This window comes from Tursiops truncatus, chromosome 10 (assembly GCF_011762595.2).
Source record: "Tursiops truncatus isolate mTurTru1 chromosome 10, mTurTru1.mat.Y, whole genome shotgun sequence".
Classification (NCBI taxonomy): domain Eukaryota; kingdom Metazoa; phylum Chordata; class Mammalia; order Artiodactyla; family Delphinidae; genus Tursiops; species Tursiops truncatus.
This window is the reverse complement of record NC_047043.1, coordinates 27,908,609-27,927,584: the sequence shown is the minus strand read 5'-3', so window position 1 is coordinate 27,927,584 and position 18,976 is coordinate 27,908,609. Positions and strand designations below refer to the sequence as shown.

The 18,976-nt window shown below is 41.9% G+C and overlaps 1 long non-coding RNA gene across 1 annotated transcript; it reads left to right on the top strand.

Moving 5' to 3' along the window:
- The first annotated feature begins 338 nt into the window (after nucleotides 1-338).
- LOC109552503 (uncharacterized) lies at nucleotides 339-16,878 on the top strand. The gene is made up of 5 exons (XR_004528307.2): nucleotides 339-855; nucleotides 2,932-2,992; nucleotides 4,176-4,232; nucleotides 7,382-7,490; nucleotides 16,747-16,878. It is a non-coding gene; the product is annotated as an uncharacterized lncRNA (long non-coding RNA).
- Nucleotides 16,879-18,976: the final 2,098 nt, after the last annotated feature.

Here is an 18,976-nt window from a genome sequence, read left to right as displayed (position 1 = left end):
AACTCCTTTCACTTATTTCTCCTTCATGCCAAGATCTCCTCTGGTAATATTCAAATGGAGGTTTGCCTTGGAATTTGGGGGGCCAGGAAGGTAGGTAGTAAATGGGAGACACTAGAATTGGGATGTGTGGGACTATTTGGGGGTGGGAAGGACAATCCAACTGGCTTCCCTGTCCCAAGTCAGATCAAGGGAAGTTTCCCTCAAGTGGAATTCTATATCTGAATTCCCCACGGTTGTGCACCAAGGTAGAGAGGCTCAGTAAGAACTCCTTGGGCCAGTCATTAAAAAATAAAACAAAAATACCTTTGGTGTTAAGGTAGGAATTGGATCACGATGTACTGATCAGTATCCTAGTCAGTGTTTTCCAAGTTCAACGTCAGTACAGGCAAAGATGTGGTCGCCTTTTAAAATCAACAAGTGACACAACCTGGCATTTTACCCCCTGCGTTCTAATTACCCCAGTGCAGTAGGTGCAGCAGAGTCTCACGTGGTCATCTGAGATAAAGAGGAGGAATGAAAAGACAAACAAGTGACTCATTTTAATGAATTTGCTTCAGATGAGAGAAACCTGTAATTTCTCTTAGACTTGTTTGACGGACCCACTGTGCAGTGAATCCCAGACTTACACAAGCCTTGAAACTCAGGGCAGGTTTACAGTTCTCCCATCAGCTTCTCACCACGGCGGCTGGTTTACACTGGGGCCTCCTGGACTTCCTTTCAAATATGGAGAAGACAGATCCCAGCCACTGATGGGGACCTTGGGAGGTTCCAGAGCCAGCACCAGTGATGGTGGGGCACGGTGGTGGGGAGCCCCGCGCCGACCCTCCTGCAGGGCTGCTGGATCTCCTGAATGCTGTGAGTACACACGCCATGCCAACGCCTTTTCCTGCTGAAGGCAGGGTTGTTGTTAGACATATTCCAGAATGGGGAAAAGGTGTGATTGATGATGCTACTTTCTGGAATGCTTGCTTCTGCAGGAACCTTCCCTACCATTATTTAGAGATTGGCTAACTCAAGTTTGGAGTATTTCCTCAGTCTCTTTTACATTTGTTTTTCTTTAAAAAGTCGTTTGTCAGGCTCTAAATTGCTCACTTCTAGGGGTGAAAATGCAAAGCACTTTGTTAGGCAGTTAGATTCTCTGTTCTCCAATAGTCGCACTTACTGCATGAGCAAACTAGTTTTCAATCCCTTCCTTCAGGCTGAGTGTAAAGCTAGATTTTTCTTTTTTATGAAGCATGCTTTAATAGTCTCTTCTTTTAGTGGGGTTGACAAAGCTGTCCTTATATCAACTTAAAGGGAAACATTTCCTCCACTTGCTGAAACCTATCTCCTCTCATTTTGAGCAGCCAATATTATGCCATTTGATGGTCTATGTTCCTTAAACTCTGAGGACAATTGTGGGAGCTCTAAAATGTGCATTTTAAGATGCTATTCTTTTTTAGTGTCAGCCCTCCAGAGAGCTTTCTTCATGGAGCAGGGCAATTGCTTGTCCTATCAATTTCTTTAACGTCATACAAGTATCAAGATAGTTGGTGACATGCTGGAAGCTTTCCAACTCTGAGGTGATGTGGTTATTCAAACTTATCAGAATTTGAATCCAGACTGCAATTCTCAGAGAAGATATTGAGCTACAAAGACACTGGCTGGATGCCATCTAAAATAACCGAGGATGAGATGTTTCTCATTATAGAAGATCCTTCATATCTTTCTTTTCCCCCAAGGCTCTTTATGAAACTGCTCATCCATGGCAAGGAAGAACCCATAAGAGAGACTGAATACATTCTATTAACCAGGCCAGAAACACACAAACAACTTGTTCGGCCATCTGGCTGTATAATCTGTCCTAATTACACTAGTGGGGTAGACAGGAAATTAGGCTGAGGGGAGCAAAAGACACACACACCCCCTCCAAAATGTGGGTCACCTAACTCTTAACTTCCTCACCCTCCAGCTTTACTCTGAGCGTCATGTCAAGCTTCAGGATAATTCTTACATGTTGCATGGATTAAAGATTGCCTGCCCACTGCCGCCTTCTTTCAGGATGCACTAAGGCCGGGACTATTGCTCTCCGCTGGGCTACTTTGGATCACGATGTGAGTGAATGAAAGGAGCTCCCAGGAAGGTGTTAGCACAGGACTGGCATGGGGTAGGGTCCAACAAAGGCTTGTGAAGCTTGAATCTGGAGAGATTGATATGTTCCAAAATAGCATACTGTCTTTGGGTAGCAGCCTTCAACTCTCCCAAAGCACTTTTGATGATCAAGTAAATTTGGTAAAACCTGTGTGACAGTCTTCTCATTTCAAGAACTCTCATAACTTTGCTATGCAAATGTATGTGTGTGTTGGGGGGGGGCGGTTGGTGGTACTGGTACACAATGTTTCCCAAACTGATCTGACCATGGAATCCCTTAGTCTTTTATGAGACCAGTGATCCACAGAAAACCACGTCAGGACACGATGCCTTGGCCAAATCCAATAGACACCAAATTGTTCGCCCGCTAAGAGTAAAGCAGGCAGATTTCCTGAATTCATAGAACATTTATACAAATGTCTTCAGTGTTGTTTTTCTTCTACCCTTTTTTTCTTTACCTTTTGGTGCCTGGGACAAATTGTTGCCAAACCGGTGATGGATAATGTGCGTATCCCAGGATGAATATGCATTTTTGCAGCGTTATTCTGTCAGGATTACTGCTTACTCTTTTCATTTCCCCCCAGCTGGGTATTAGGATCTTGATTTAAATAGCCAGCGACAGTTCTTCCCAACAAAGTGTTTTTCTGCCACCATCTCCAGGGGGTTTGTAGAACTAGGGATTTTATAAAGATACACGATTTCATTGATAAGCTGAACACTCTGTAGAACCAGAAGTCAGTACATGGTATAAAGGTAATTTAAGCATCCTGGACAGAGAGTAACTCTGGATTCTCCATGTAGGATAGGACCTGGCACGGACTCTGGCCACTCTTCGCGAGGAACTAGTAAACCCCGCGTCCAGGTGAGTGTCCAGGTGAGCTGGCTTTGGTTACGTTCACATCTGAAAGCTTTTCCTTTCAGTACTGCCTGTGTGTTACTGATGCTCTTCTAGACAATCTAGTTTATGTTTAGATTTTGTGTCTTTGTTCTTCTCTTTTCCTCATTCGAAACCTAGGTTTCTTTTCCTCGTTCATCGGTACTGCCATCTAAACGCCAGTGCCGATGAGACGGTGAGAAGCTGAGAGCAGGGTCTGGGTGAAGGCGAGACCCTGGGGCAGGCATGAGGCAGTGCTGTGCTGGAGCTGGCTTGTACTGTCTCAGGAGAGCTGACTGTTATATTTTCAGGCATTAAATTATATAAATATACCCCTTGAAAGAATTTTCCATATCGGTTGTATTTCAACTTGACGTTTGGACCATTGTGATGGAACAGTATGAACCCAGAACCATAGATTCATAAAATGCCAGGAGTGGGAAATAAGACATGCGTTAGAAATGAGATTCTAGTCCAACCTAGTAATTTTCATAAGTAAGGAGACCCGGAGTACATGTGAGATTTGCCCAAAGCCACCCAGCTAATCATGAGAATTAGCATTCTCCTTGCTTTGGACGTTTTCAGTGAACCACACTCCCTTGAATTCCAGTCTCTGTGTATTTATAGATCTTGAAGATGAATTTTGGCCTAGCTTTCTGTCTTTTCAAGCACCAGCTGAAATTACCATCATTGTTATATTAATTAGAAAGAAGTCGTTGATTCAACCAACAGTTTCTCAATAAGAGCTACTTTTAAAATCAACAGAAAGTTTTCTGGACACATTGAGAGTCAGAATTTATGGTCAGCTAGCACTGAGTGTGACTTTTAGTGCCACAGTTCATCAGCTCTGTGATAGGCATTTTTTATTCACCTCTGAACATTTTTGAAATTGGAATGTATTGTACAGTTAGTGGCATGTCATGGTTTCATTGGCAAGTTCTCTTCTTTTTCTTTCTCAGTGGACATAAAAATAATAATGTTGCTTACAGTGTTGGGTTCAGTGTAATATGGTAATTTAATTCTGTGTAACGGTGTCAATTTGGCTACTTTCCTTCACGTTTTCACTTTTACACATTTATCTCTAGTCAGGCACAGACATGAATATAAATCTATGTGCATTTTGGTCGATGTCATTCCTCATTGACTTCACTGTTATTTTTTCCCCATTTAGAACGCATCGTTAAGCCCAGCCGATGGATCTAAATTGATGAATCGTTGAGGATAAGATGTGAGTACTAAAAACTCAAGGAGAATCTTACTGTATGTAGACATTGTGCTACGTCTTGAAGAGGCATTTTATTTGTACTTGCAGGAATTTTTCAGTTTGGAATTATGCAAAACTCAAAGTTCACTCTAATTATTGTCTTTATCAATGGTTAATCTAGGAAAGCGCGCTTCCTCCGTTCTGTTCTACATAATATCAACTTCTGATTAAGGATTATGCTGGCAATGCTTCTTTTTATTTTTTAAATGCCTCACTCTCCACGCTCTTAAGCTTTCCTCATTCTCTGCTCTGCAGAGCACTCTGGCTTTTGGCCTCAGCCAACATCTGAACTCTGGTATGGGAGGGATCCCATTCAACTCTTTCTGGTGAGAAGAAAAACAACCCAACTGAGGCTAACTTGAAAACATCTATCCATGTGACTAATCCCCACCAGTCAAACTGGGCAAAAATAAAAATGCTATGACTCCTCTTGGGTTATAGCATTAAATAGTCTCTCCCCAGCATTTGTAGTAACTGAAGGAAATTTACCATATAATTATCATGCCAAGTGGTATGTGGGTTACATACACCAGACTATAATAACGTGAGTGATCAACTAGCAAATTAACCCCAAACTAGCCAGTTGTGTTTAGTTCAACGTTTGTTTCTTATGCTCACGCTTATGATTTCATCTTGCATATATATATTTGTGCTAGTAAAATGTTTCTTAGTTTATATGAATACATGAAATGTATCATTATTTCACAATGTTCCACAAAGAGCATAATGATCTACAGAAAATGCCACGGCTATTGGATTAAATACTCTCTGAACATTTTTAGGGACTGTGGACTTAGAGGCCCTAGCATTGGTTGCAGAACATTTTTGGACTCCATAAATCACATCACATCACTATGCCAAACACTCGACTTTCTTCCAGCCAGATCAGCTTTAAGCAAAGTTCCTATAATGGAAACAATGGAGAATAAGAGTGGCCCTTCTCCTGAAGCCTTAGATAGCAGGCATTATTACTTATAAATGTGATGTTCTCCAGGTGGAGGAGAATTGCACTTACCCATCAGTCCTATTATTTGATCCTGAATGTAGGCATCTTTTCTCCCTGATACATGTATCTGGGGAAGGGGACTGCAACAGAATTGTGAAGAATAGCAAAGAGAAAGGATCAATACGACCAATTTAGCAGAAGAAGTGAATAATTTTCGACTTGACAATGATAATGAATCATACTCTATATTTCTGTTTTTCAAATTGCAGGTTACCATCCATTAGAGGGTTGTGAATTTAGTTTAGTGGGTGGCAGCCAATTTTTGAGAGAATGTCAGATAGAATAAAGTGGAATACAAGATAAATATCATGGATTTATCAGAGTGTCTTGCAGGTAGGAAGAATAGTATTTTAACATATAAGTTTTTCAAATATAAAAATTATGTGCTTTTTGAGTTTTATATGCGGATCACTATATACATACATATTTTTGTCTGTACACTCTGAGTCACAATGTAAGATCTGTTTCTCACTGTGTCAGGGTCAAAACTTATTGAAAGCTACATGTATATGTGAAACATAAGGATACTTTTAAGACAGCTCACACTGGTTCTTCTGTTATTTCCCTTTATAAGGATCAGTTAAAAATATATCCTAGGGAACTTCCTTGGTGCTCCAGTGGTTAAGACTCCAAGCTCCCAATGCAGGGTGCCCAGGTTCGATCCCTGGTCAGGAAACTAGATCCCGCGTGCTGCAACTTAGACCCGGCGCAGCCAAATAAATAAATAAAATATATATCCTAAACAATAGTAATATTGCAAATTTCCTAGTGTGCCCATCCACCACGTGGCTGCATATGTGAGAACTTCTTTCTACCCACACTGTCAGATCGTGAATTCCGCACGTATATCTCAACACCTATGCAAATCCATTACCACACTTTGCCTGTCATTCTGCCATGTTCCCTTTCCCCTGCTCAGATTTGGTTTACAAGATGATGGTATAAGTCAAAATACTTTCCTGTTCCTTGGTTAGGAACTCAAAGACAACTTTTTTTTAACTTTTTCCTTCATGGGTGCTTTGTTTATTAATTTATTTTTTTCTTAACATTTTTATTGGAGTATAATTGCTTTACAATGGTGTGTTAGTTTCTGCTTTATAACAAAGTGAATCAGTTATACATATACATATATCCCCATATCTCTTCCCTCTTGCGTCTCCCTCCCTCCCACCCTCCCTATCCCACCCCTCTAGCTGATCACAAAGCACCGAGCTGATCTCCCTGTGCTATGTGGCTGCTTCCCACTAGCTATCTATTTTACATCTGGTAGTGTATATATGTCCATGCCACTCTCTCACTTTGTCCCAGCTTACCCTTCCCCCTCCCCTTGTCCTCAAGTCCATTCTCTAGTAGGTCTGCGTCTTTATTTCCATCTTGCCCCTAGGTTCTTCATGACCTTTCTTTTTTTTTTTTAGATTCCATATATATATGTTAGCATATGGTATTTGTTTCTCTCTTTCTGACTTACTTCACTCTGTATGACAGACTCTAGGTCCATCCACCTCACTACAAATAACTCAATTTTGTTTCTTTTTATGGCTGAGTAATATTCCATTGTATATATGTGCCACATCTTCTTTATCCATTCATCTTTCAGTGGACACTCAGGTTGCTTCCATGTCCTGGCTATTGTAAATAGAGCTGCAATGAACATTGTGGTACATGACTTTTTTTGAGTTATGGTTTTCTCAGGGTATATGCCCAGTAGTGGGATTGCTGGGTCATATGGTAGTTCTATTTTTAATTTTTTAAGGAACCTCCATACTTAGGAACTCAAAGACAATTTTAAACTCAAAGACAATTTGGAAGCCTTCCTGTAAGTGCCCGTGGGTTGTCATCTCAGCAGAAGACTCAGTGGAGCTGTGAAAGTCCCTCTTAATCTTGACTCCAACCAGGAAGGCTTTGAGCCAAGATCAGTGAGTTTTGTCTGCTTCCCGGTCACAGTTTGCCCCATGAGCCTAAGTGGATCAGAGTGAGTTCATCTCCATTAGAGCATAAGGAAATTCATGTTTGCTGAGGACTAAGTGGTTGTTTAGTTGGCTAAGTATTGTAGTAGCTATGTGCTGTCGTCACCTTCAGCTGGAGCCAACTTTGTTGTATATTGCAGGTGAAGAGCCTCGTGTGTGAAAATGAAGTCCCAGGCTATCACGATTTACTGTTTAATGTTATTTCTGGCCACAGAATGTTCTCATCCTAGATCCAAGACCCACATAAAAGTAAGTTTGATCCATTCTTAGGTGGTCCCATTAGAAATCAGTCAGTTCTTTGAGATGACTAGAGTTATGATAAATAACATGTCATTTAAAAGAAATTTTCAGATGACTACGATTTTACCCTTACTAATGGCAGATTTCTAAAGAAAGGAATAAAGAAAAGACAGTACAGTATTGTTGTGACAGGGTGCAACAGTATTACAGAAAAAGCCACGGGGTATGTAGACAGGCAGCTGGTGAGAGGAGGAACCACTAGCCTGGCAGCTGAGCAATTTAGGTTCAAAGCTTAACTTTGCTTGTTAGTTGCACAAGTTGCTTCATTTCTCTGAGTCCTTAATTTCCTTACCTATAACATGAAGAGTGTTTTTTTTTTCTTCTTTTAGATCTTTACCGTCTTTCATAGCTACAGAGAGTTTGTGATTCTATTATTGCAACCTAGCACACATTCCTAGTACCTGCTCACTTCTTCCTCTCTGAGGATACACGGTATCGGGTGGACCACATTAGTTTCATTCCACAGTTTCAGTTAATCCAGGCAGAGAACAGCTTAGTGCTATAATTGTCATCACTGTGTTCTCCAAGGATACTTCAACTTCCCAAAAGTTGCATCCAATGCACTGACCTTCAGAGCTCAGTGAGCACTGTCAAGTGTCTAACCTTCATGGGGGCAGCATGTTCTCGGTCGGTGCTCACATACCTGTCTCCTTCAGCAGTTCCTGCCACATCAGCTGCATCCTTCTTCCTAGTCTTCAACACATTTTCTTTTCATGTCCACATGGAGCCTCTAAGCTGAGATGAGAGACGAGAGGCCCACAGTAAAGAAGACGTTTGGGAATTTATGGTTTACAGGATGGAGATAAACTTCAAGGTCCTGAAGGAAAACCCAAGACTGAAAGGATGCAAGGTGTGAGGCTATAGAATAGTTTTCTTCCATTTGAAGACTGGGCAGAATAAAGGAAGGGCATGGATATCGCAAGCCTGTCCCCAGACCGCAAGCTTTCACATAGAATAACAATCTTTAATAAATTCTTTTTTTTTTTTTTTTTTGTGGTATGCAGGCCTCTCACTGTTGTGGCCTCTCCCGTTGCGGAGCACAGGCTCCGGACGCGCACGCTCAGCGGCCATGGCTCACGGGCCCAGCCGCTCCGCGGCATGTGGGGTCTTCCCGGACCGGGGCATGAACCCGTGTCCCCTGCATCGGCAGGCGGACTCTCAACCACTGCGCCACCAGGGAAGCCCACTCTAGCATTTCTTGATTAGTCACTAAGGAGAGGTAGTTCAGATGATTTAGCAAAGCTGATCTTTCCATGAAGGTTCTAATTTGACCTGTTTTGGGAAGCTTATTAGACTAAGCCGGGTGGAGGAGGCCCTGCATCCTGTCTAACCATTCTAGAGAAGAGGGGCGTGGCTGAAGTCTTCTCTCTAGCTAGCTGGGCATACCTGGTTGGCTGTATGAAAAGCTGGTGACAACCAGTAGAAGCCAAGATCAGGCATTACACCACTTACTAGAATCAGGGGGGTGCTTGAAGTTTGACCAGTATCAGGAGGAAGTGGAGGAAGGAGATGGAAACACACTAACAACTCTCCCCAAAGAAATCCTCACCACCTATTTCTTCAACTTTCAACTTCTACTTTTGAACCTGTGAAGTGGGGGATGGATGAGGATTGCATTCTTTCAGCATATCCTCTGCGGGTGGCCCTGGCCCTGTTGAATTTTCTCAGTAATTGGGGTCCTCCGCTTTTTACATCTGCACCCAGGAGGAATCAGAAGGTCTCAGAAGCAGCAGCCGGCACCATGTTGGGGGTGCAACAAATTCAGAGGACAGGACTGGAAATTCATGATCAGTGATCCTCCCAAGTCCAGAATGGAGAGCTGGCAGGACCGGGAAGGTCTTTCAGCAGAAAGCAGGGCTCCAACCACACGGTCGAGAGCAGAATTACAGCTCAAGGACACAAGTGTCTGGGAAGCACAAGACCGGGTCACGGCCCAGGCTAGGGGTCAACCACAGAGCACAGGCAGTATTTCAGACCCTAAACCAGAACACAGAATCTTAGACTGACGGGATCTGGGGAGGCAGGCCGAATTCCAAGAGCCAGAAAGGGGGCAGGAGACCAGAATTGGACTTGCCCAGATTTGGGGCCCTTGTGGTTGGAAACTCCACATGTTCCAGTGACCTCAGGTCAGATTATTCTTAGGAACGAGGTCGGGACAGGTGTACAGGGAGGTCCCGGAACCATGGAAGGACAGCAGAGGTGTGAAAACCGGGCAGTTTTCTCCATGTATAGATCCAAACTGGGGGTTCCCATCCTGGGAAGCAGGGGAGGGAGGGGAACAGCATTCTTAATACGAGGCCACGGCTGCACAGCGCCCTCTGCTGTTCATATGGAGGGCGGACCTTTATATGACCCAGCAGAGCTTGTGTTACCCAGTGTGATTTCAGGGTCACCAGGACGGCTTCTCCATTCCTCTGAAATCTCTTCCACTTATTTGTTCATGCCTAAAATTCATTAAAAGAACTCCTCATTCCACAATGAGAAATGGGACAGATAGAATAGATACTCGGAGAGAAGCAACACGGTTTTCCTAGTAAAGCTGCAAATTCAGAGCCGCTGAGTCATTCTAGAGACCAAGCTTAGAGGAGGGGGAGAGAGGGCACTGCAAGTTTAGGCTTGAGGGAGCAGCATGGAGAAGGCAAAGTGCACAGAAAAATTAAGCTGGGGGAATAGCCTTCATGCTGTGTGACCTTGAAGAAATTGCCAATGCCTCTGTGCCTCCATTTCCTCCTCTGTAAAATGGGGCTAATAATAGTACATACCTCCCAGGGTGGTCTCAGGATTCAATGAGCCAACACATTCAAAACGGATAGACTGCTGCCTGGTTCAAATTAAGTTATTGGTACATGCCAGCTATTATTCTGACTGTTAACCAGGGCTTCATCCATTTTGCCTATGCTGCCCCATTCCTCGTGGATGTCCTGTGTCCTGGCCGGAGAGTTGAGCTCCTGGAGAAGGAGGCTGGAAGGCAGGCGGGGATGTGGAGGGACAGTCATGCTTCTTTGGAAGACTTTCTCTTCTTGCCAGGAGTGACACCTAAACTCTCAGTGTGAGAAGGTTTGCTGAGGGAAAATGGAAGAGAACATTTGGTGACTGGGCTTGAAGGAGGTAGATCTATGGATTCTTTGATCTACTCACGACCTGCAAAAGCCTGGCTTCTTGGTCAAAGTTGGCAAGAGTAAGACTCAGTCCCCTTTCACCCCCAAGGGCCTGCTCTGTGGTTCCTTGTCTTAGCCACCCATTGGCTTTTGACTCTGCAGCAAGCGGGGTGGTGGTGTGGACTGGAAAAGTGGAGTCAAGGACCTAGGGCTTTCACTAGACTGAAGAGGAAGAGTTAGAGGAGGCCTTCCAATGTCCTCCTAGGGGTTTGGCCTTGTCCCAAGATAGGAAAAGGGACAGGGTTTCAGAGCAAGGGATCTGCTTCAGGAATGAAAGTTAAAACTGGACCTGGAAACTGGTGCAAGAGAGCAAAGAACTCTATCTGGATAACAAGAATTTTCACAGTAATGAATTACGGAGAAGATAAACTCTGTTCTTGAACTACTTTACTCACTTAATTCCACGATCCAACCTAAGCTTCATGGAGGATTAGTGGTTAGGGCCGTCTGTATGCTGAAAGTAATAAGATTGTACAAAGGGTTCTATGGGGAGAGACATTCCTATACTGCTATTACTATTCAAAAGATACAGGCAGGACTTCCCTGGTGGCATAGTGGTTAAGAATCCGCCTGCCAATGCCGGGTACACGGGTTTGAGCCCTTGTCCGGGGAAGATCCCACATGCCGCAGAGCAACTAAGCCTGTGAGCCACAACTACTGAAACTGCGTGCCTAGAGCCCGTGCTCTGCAACAAGAGAAGCCACCGCAATGAGAAGCCCCCGCACCATAACGAAGAGTAGCCCCCGCTTGACGCAACTAGAGAAAGCCCGCGTGCAGCAACGAAGACCCAATGTAGCCAAAAATAAATAAATAAATTTAAAAAGATACAGGCAGGCTCTAAAAGCTGGAAAAGACAAGGAAACCAATTCTCCCTTAGAGTTTCCAGGAGGAATGTAGCCCTGCTGATGCTCTGATGTGAATGTAGTGAGACCCACTTTGGACCTCTCTGACAGGCAGAACTGTAAGATAATATATTGTATTGTTTTAAGCCAATGAATTTATGGTAATTTGTTACAGCACTGATAGGAAGCTAATAGAGTAGCAGTAGCTACATAATCATAAATAATTCACAAGCAAATTAGTTTAAAACTTGGCAAACCGACAGTGAAAATGATTGATTTGTATAAATTAAACACTTCAGTGCCACCTGGTGGCTGAAATCTTACAGCGAATGACTTGAAATGACAGAAACCTCTAGCTAGTCCCTAAAAAGAGAAGTACTATCCTCCAGGCATGAGGCTAATTGTGATCAAATGATTAAACAAAGGTTGAAATTGCTCATAGGGATTACCAAATAATACAGTGGAAAAAGAACTCCACGAATAAACATTCAGGAATACAGCATTTTATTACACGGACCTATGATAGAAAACAGGTAACCAGTAAGACCTGCCTAGGAATCATTAGCCAGGGGTGGTGCAACAGGTGGCTGGGGGACCCTTCACTCCATTCAAGCCTTACCCCGTCAAATTTATCGGACCTCTACTCTCCCGATGTTAGCTATGGACAAGTAACCTTTCCCAACCTCATATTAAGTATAGTAGCATTGCTTTAACCAGATAGCACTGCTAGACCTCTTCTACAGAGAAAATCTGAACCTGTCTGGACATACATGATCTAGTCAAAAGTGCAAGGTACCTCACACCCATTAGGATGGCTGCTATCAAAAGAAAACAGAATGTAACAAATGTTGCTGGGCATGTGGAGAAGCTGGAACCCTGTGCACTGTTGCTGGAATTGTAAAATGGTGCAATGGCTATGGAAAACAGTATGGAGGTTCATCAAAAATTAAAAATAAAAGTTCCATATAAACAGCAATCCCTCTTCTGGGTATATATCCTAAAGAATTGAAAACAGGATCTCAAAGAGATATTAGTACACCCATGTTTATAACAGCAGTATTCACAGTAGCCAAGAGATGGAAACAACCCAGATATCCATTGATGGATAAATGCATAAGCAAAATGTGATAGATACACACAAAGGAATACTATACAGCCTTGAAATGGAAGGAAATCCTGTCACATGTGAAAACATGGATGAATCTTGAGGACATTATGCTAAATGAAGTAAACCAGTTGCAAAAATCGAACACTGTATGATTCCACTTATATGAGGTATTTAAAGTAGTAAAATTCATAGAAATAGAAAGTAGAGAGATGGCTCTCAGGGGCTGGGGAAGCAGAAAGGGGAGTTGTTATTTAATGGGCATAGAGGTTCAGTTGCAAGATGAAAACACTGTTGTTTCACAACAGCGTAAATATGCTTAACCTTACTGAACTGTATACTTAAAAAGGTTAAGATGATACATTTTAGGCTATGTGGGTTTTACTACAATAAAAAATATTGGCAAGGTAATGAAACATGCACAGGATAGAAAAAAGGATGGCAAGTCCACCCCCCACGGTTCACGTAGTTCTCTGGCTGGGGCTCCACAGGGGTCCCTGGACACTGGAGGGGCAGGCTGGGTGCTCTGACATTTGAACAGGGGCTGCATCTCAGATAGTGGGCCCTGTTCAGAGGGTCCCAGGAGCTGCCTCCCTCTTGCTGTTGTTCTGTGACTGAACTACAAAAGCACAGCTTCAACCTTCTCCTCCTCTAACCTGATTTTCTGCTGGTCATTGAGGAAGTCCAATTCTCTCATCAGCCATGGGTCACTTCGTCTTGGCATAAAAATGTGACCACATTGTGCTTAGATTTTTCCATCCATATTTCCGTCCATATTATTTGTAACTTTAAAATACCTCTGAGTCTAGAGGCTCAACTTAATCTCATGACCTATCTCAAGGGAACTTGACAGGGGCCTGAGCTAACTTAATTCTCTTAGGCCTTTCACCAGCCTACAACCTTTCTTACTTTAACTCTCCAGAAACATAGCAAGTAGAGGTAGAGGACATGTGTATAAAATAATACAACACAGATCTGAATTCTGGTTCCCTGCTGTGTGACCTTGGGCACCTCAGTTAAAGAACTGCCTAATCGGTTCTTCTGATTTGGTTCTTGTCCCGTTTCAGTCCAATTGTCAACAAAGTAACCTGAGTAAGGTAGTGAAATTCATCAATGTTTTGCTTTATGTTTTTGTTTTTGAAGTTTTGTGTAAAGAAATTCTTTTGTACCCCTGGTCACAAAGATACTCCGTTACATTCAGGTATTTATTCAATTTGTAGAAATGATTCTCAACTGGTGGGTAACTTTGCCTCTGAGGGACATTTGCAATGACTGAGAGACATTTTGATTGTCACGACTTGCAGGAATGGGTTTCTTCTGGCATCTAGTGAGTAGTACAGGACAGCCCCCAGAACAAAGAATAATCTGGCCCCAAACGTCAAGAGTACTAATGTTGAGAAACCCTGATCTATAACCCATTCTTGGACACCGTGATATCAGGCAGGCATCCAGTTTTATGAGTTTTTGCCCATAGCAATCTAATTTTTCCAATACTTATTCTTCAATGTCCCTGTACCCTCTAGTTAATAAAATTAACGATAACTGCTAACACTTACTTAGAGCTTAATACATACCAGGATCTTGTAAGCGCTGACATAAATATGAATGTCTTCATACCTTCTCTCCCAAATCATAGAGATCAACAAGGAGACCAAATGCAATCACCCCTAGCTAACAATTATATTTAGAGACAGTACTGCAAACCTCAGTTTACCTATCAGGAAGGAAATATTCATTCAAGACTATCAAAGTGTCCTTCAGAGCCTGCCTTAGGGTGAACAGTGAGGAGGGATTTGCACAGAAGACAGAGGAGGGCAGTGGGGTCCCAGTAGCCGAAGGGCACAGATCACGTCAACTAGGACTTAACCCCAAAAGGAAGGGGATCAGCCCAAAGCCCAGTGAAACAGAGAACTGGTCCTTTGGGTATCAGTCAAGGGAAGGGCCTATGAGGTGTGCTGGAGCAGAAGCAACCGTCTTGGGAAAGCCCTGGTTCTGAGGAGAGAGAGATCTGTAGAGGGAGAAGAGTCTCTTGGAGGTCTGAAAGTAAAGGAAAAGAGGAATCGGTTGAACAAAAGTCCCCACTGAAACAAGCGAGCATAACAGAGTCAGAAGGAGATAAGAAGGGTGTGGTTAACTTTTAAAATGGCTCTTCACTGAAGCAGTAGAAGATAGCTCTGTTCAAGGCTCCCTTACATAAAAGAATTTTTTAAAATTAAGAAAAAAAAATTTAAAACTATATAAAGATATGGGCTAAAGATATAAAAATGGTCACAGATGAAAACGTTTACAGTCCTTAAACATATGAAAAATGGGCTTACTGTCACTCACAATAAGGGAAATGAAAATTAAAAACCACACTAAGAAACCATTTCCCAACTCTTAGATTGGCAAAAATACAAATGTTTGACAACACGTGTTTTTGGAGAGGCTGTGAAGGAATAGGTACTAGTGTATATTGCTGGTTGCAGTGAAAAGTAGGGTGACCTCTGTGGAGGGGATCTGGCACTATTTAACAAAAGGACACCTGCTTTTACTATTTTCCCTGTAGGGAAATATTTCTAGGAATCTAGTGTGATAAAGCACCTCCCTAAATATTAGACGCCGTATTCATAAAGTTACTCATTGAAGCTCTATTCTTATTAGCAAAGTTTGGAATCCACCCAAATGTTGACCATTTAAGAACTGGTTGAATTAGTTATGGAACATCCTCACCATGGAGTCCTGTGCAGGGGTAACAAGGAACAAGAATGTAAGCTGTTAAGTAAAAAAAAAAAAGCCAGGGGTACAGTTTGTATATAGTAAGGAATCTATCGCATAAACAAGAAAGAAAAATTAGACATATATGTAGTTGTTAAAAACATATATACACAAGAAGCAGAAAGAAGGAAATATGCTCACTGGTAGCAGCAGGGCAGGGTAGGGATGAAAGATGGGCTGGACTTGAGAGGCACGGATGTCAGTTATCTGTGGCCACTATAACAAGCTGCCACAAATTTAGTGGCTTAAAACAACAGAATTTTGTGTATTGTAGTTCTGGAGGTCAGAGGTCTCAAATGAATGCCACGGAGCTAAAGTCAAATGTCAGCAGGACGGGGTCGCTTTTTGGAAGCCTAGGGAAGAATACATTTCCTTACCTTTTCTAGCTTCCTCAGATGCCCGCATTCTTAAGCACTCTTCTCTTTGCCTCCGAAGATGGGAATAGGTAGGTAGAAGGCTAAGGGAGGTATGTTCTTAAACCAAGTGTGTCCGTTCTTCCTTACTCCACTGGGGGCTAGGCATTACCCCAAGGGTGTGGGTTCCATCTGGACCCCTTACTGATGTCCTGGAAGATTTCTGGAGAAGCAGGTGTGACATCAATTGCACCTCTCTTCACCTGTAATGAGGAGGGCTGAAGACATGCCCTTGTTTCTACAACAGTAAAGCATGAAGTTCAAAAAGCAGAGGGCAAACCTAACTGATTGTATTTGCCAAAGTACTAAGGTTTACATTACTGTCATAGGGAAGCCTTCAGTGGCACTGAGAATAGAATCCCGAGTTCTTTCTTCTCAGTTGATACTGGGTGTTTATTACGGCCTAGCTCTGTTCAGGAGCTACAGGACATGCAACAAAGGAATGAAACACGGTCCGCCCTTGAAGCTGACTCAATGAGAAAACCGTGGAAAATATCATTATACATGAAGCCAGCGCTGTCCTGAGGGATACAGGCTTTGGTGGAGATTGTTGAAATTTATCTTCTGTTATTCTTCTTGAGTTTGACTTTCATAAAGTATCAGCAAATCAAAAGCTGAAAACAGAGATTGATTTCTGTTGCCTTGTATCGTTTTCCTATAGGCATTTTGGATTTTAAAATGTGTTATTACTGTTTTTATGCAGATTATATATACATGGCAGTCAGAAATGCCAATGGCCAATGATGGAAGTTCTTTCCGGCATTCTTAAGATTAAGATATTGAGAATTTAGTGTCTGTATTTTATATTTCCATTTTTATAGATAATCACAAATAGCTAAAAAGTGATAGATTAGGGATTTATGTTGATTGATTTCAAAACCCATATGGCCTATTTGGTTTCTTCCGTGATTTTTTTCTTTTTTCATCTAGGTCTTGCCCTGTACCACCATCTCTCTGGATTCCAATTATACTGCTGAATCACTCTCAAAAATAGGGACTCATGTGAGTGGGTCATCTGGAAATGTTTGTCCTATTTTAAGAACAAATTAAAAGTTGCCTCAGTCGGTGGTGTCTTGACTCTTTAACTTAGATGAGAGAAAATATTAATAGGAATCAACCCTGCTTATCTAACAGGTCGGGTTGGTCTGTGGTGTCCACGGGGATGCTTGAGGAGAAGCCAATTAACATTGAGATGTGTGGAAACAGGATCAATAGTTTTCAGTAACTGAGGAAGATTACCAGAAGTCAAGGAAGTCTTTATCAGGGGCTGTGCAGCCCTGTGCCCAGGCCTGTCAAGCACTTGGCAGGCGATTGAGAAAGTCTAATTGTGGTTGATGATCAGTCATTTTACACTATTGTCTCACCTCCATTCTCCATGTTTCATTTTAGGAACAGCATAACTTGTCCAGCCAGAAATTGCCTAATTTAAACCCTGACTCTTACCTGTATGAATCAAAATGACTCAGAAAGTGCAAATAAAATATTCATTTTATTTCTCTCATAGCTTCTCTTCTCAGAACTGAGTCCATGTGTATAGAAGAAACACAAGTACTAGAGAATTGAATTCGGGTGGTCGGGGAAAGAAGAAAAGTCTCACAGGACAATAAATCGGAACCTACATTTTTTCCCTGACAAGAGGATACAGGGTGGGCAGTTTTACAATTTAGGATCAAAGTTCTAATTATACAAAAAATAGAGTACTGATTCTTTAAAAGGAGAATTGCTGCCTTTTTAATATAATTAAAACGTTGAATATAAACAAAAATAGAGGGTGTATGTGTGTGTATATATACATACATCTCTGTGTGTGTGTATCTTTTGCTCCTTTTATATTTATTTAATAATCACAGCCTAGACTCTAAAAAGAAGACTCCAGAACTCACAAAAACATGGCATATTGCCCTACAAAGTGAGGAATAGGTAGCACTGAGGAGTTAGACGATTCACAAGGTATCACTTATTCTAGCGTCCAACAAATATTGATGGTTACGACAATAGCCCTGAATCACCTAGAATATAGTAGCTAACATTCCTTACTTTTGTACAGTACTTTCCAGTCTTGAAGATGCTTTAATATATATATCTCATTTGACCCTCACAAATACCTTGTGTACAGCCAGAGTATAAATCTTTATTTCCAGTTTATAGGTAAAAGGATCAGAAATACAAAAAGCTCCAGTGATGTGCCTAATGTCAAATAATCCTACAAATCATGCATATTGACTTCTAATCTAATGATGGGTAGAACTATATAATACATGATCCACAGATTTCCACCATAAAAAATGAAGATCTCTGAAATAGCGAGGATATAAAATGAATGGCTTCAATTACTCAGAAACATTACATATGTGAAACATATCATTTCCCCTGATTGATTAGGTATCACTATATTTTGAAAATATGTTGTAATTCCTAATGTGCAGACGATTATTCCTTGATTCCTTTTATTTCATTTTATCTTATTAGTAAAGTTAGGTTGTTTATTTGAGATCTTCCTTTTTTATTTGAGATCTTTTTTCTTAATGTAGGCATTTGTCACTTTAAACTTTTCACTTAGAACTACTTTCGCTTAGAACTACTTTTGGTATGTTTTGTTTCCATTTTCATTTGTCTCAAGATGTTTTTTGATTTCTCTCTTTTTTTTTTTTCTTGCTTTATGCGGGCCTCTCACTGTTGTGGCCTCTCCCATTGCGGATTGCAGGCTCAGTGGCCATGGCTAACGGGCCTAGCTGCTCCGCGGCATGTGGGATCTTCCCGGACCGGGGCATGAACCCGTGTCCCCTGCATCGGCAGGCGGACTCTCAACCACTGCGCCACCAGGGAAGCTCCCTGATTTCTCTTTTGATTTATTCTTTGGCCCACTGGTTGTTCAGGAGCACGTTATTTAATCTCCACATATTTGGGAATTTTCCAGTTTTCTTCTTGTGATTGCCTTCTTTATCTTTGTACCATTGTGATCAGAAAAGATGCTTCATATGATTCCAGTCTTCTTAAACTTACTAATACTTGTTTTGTAGACTAATATTTGACCTATCCTGGAGAATGCTCCACATGTGCTTGAGAAGAATGTACATTCTGCTGCAGTTGATGGGATGTTCTGTGTATATCTATGAAAGCAATCTGATCTAACATACAGTTTAAGTCCAATTTTTTTTTT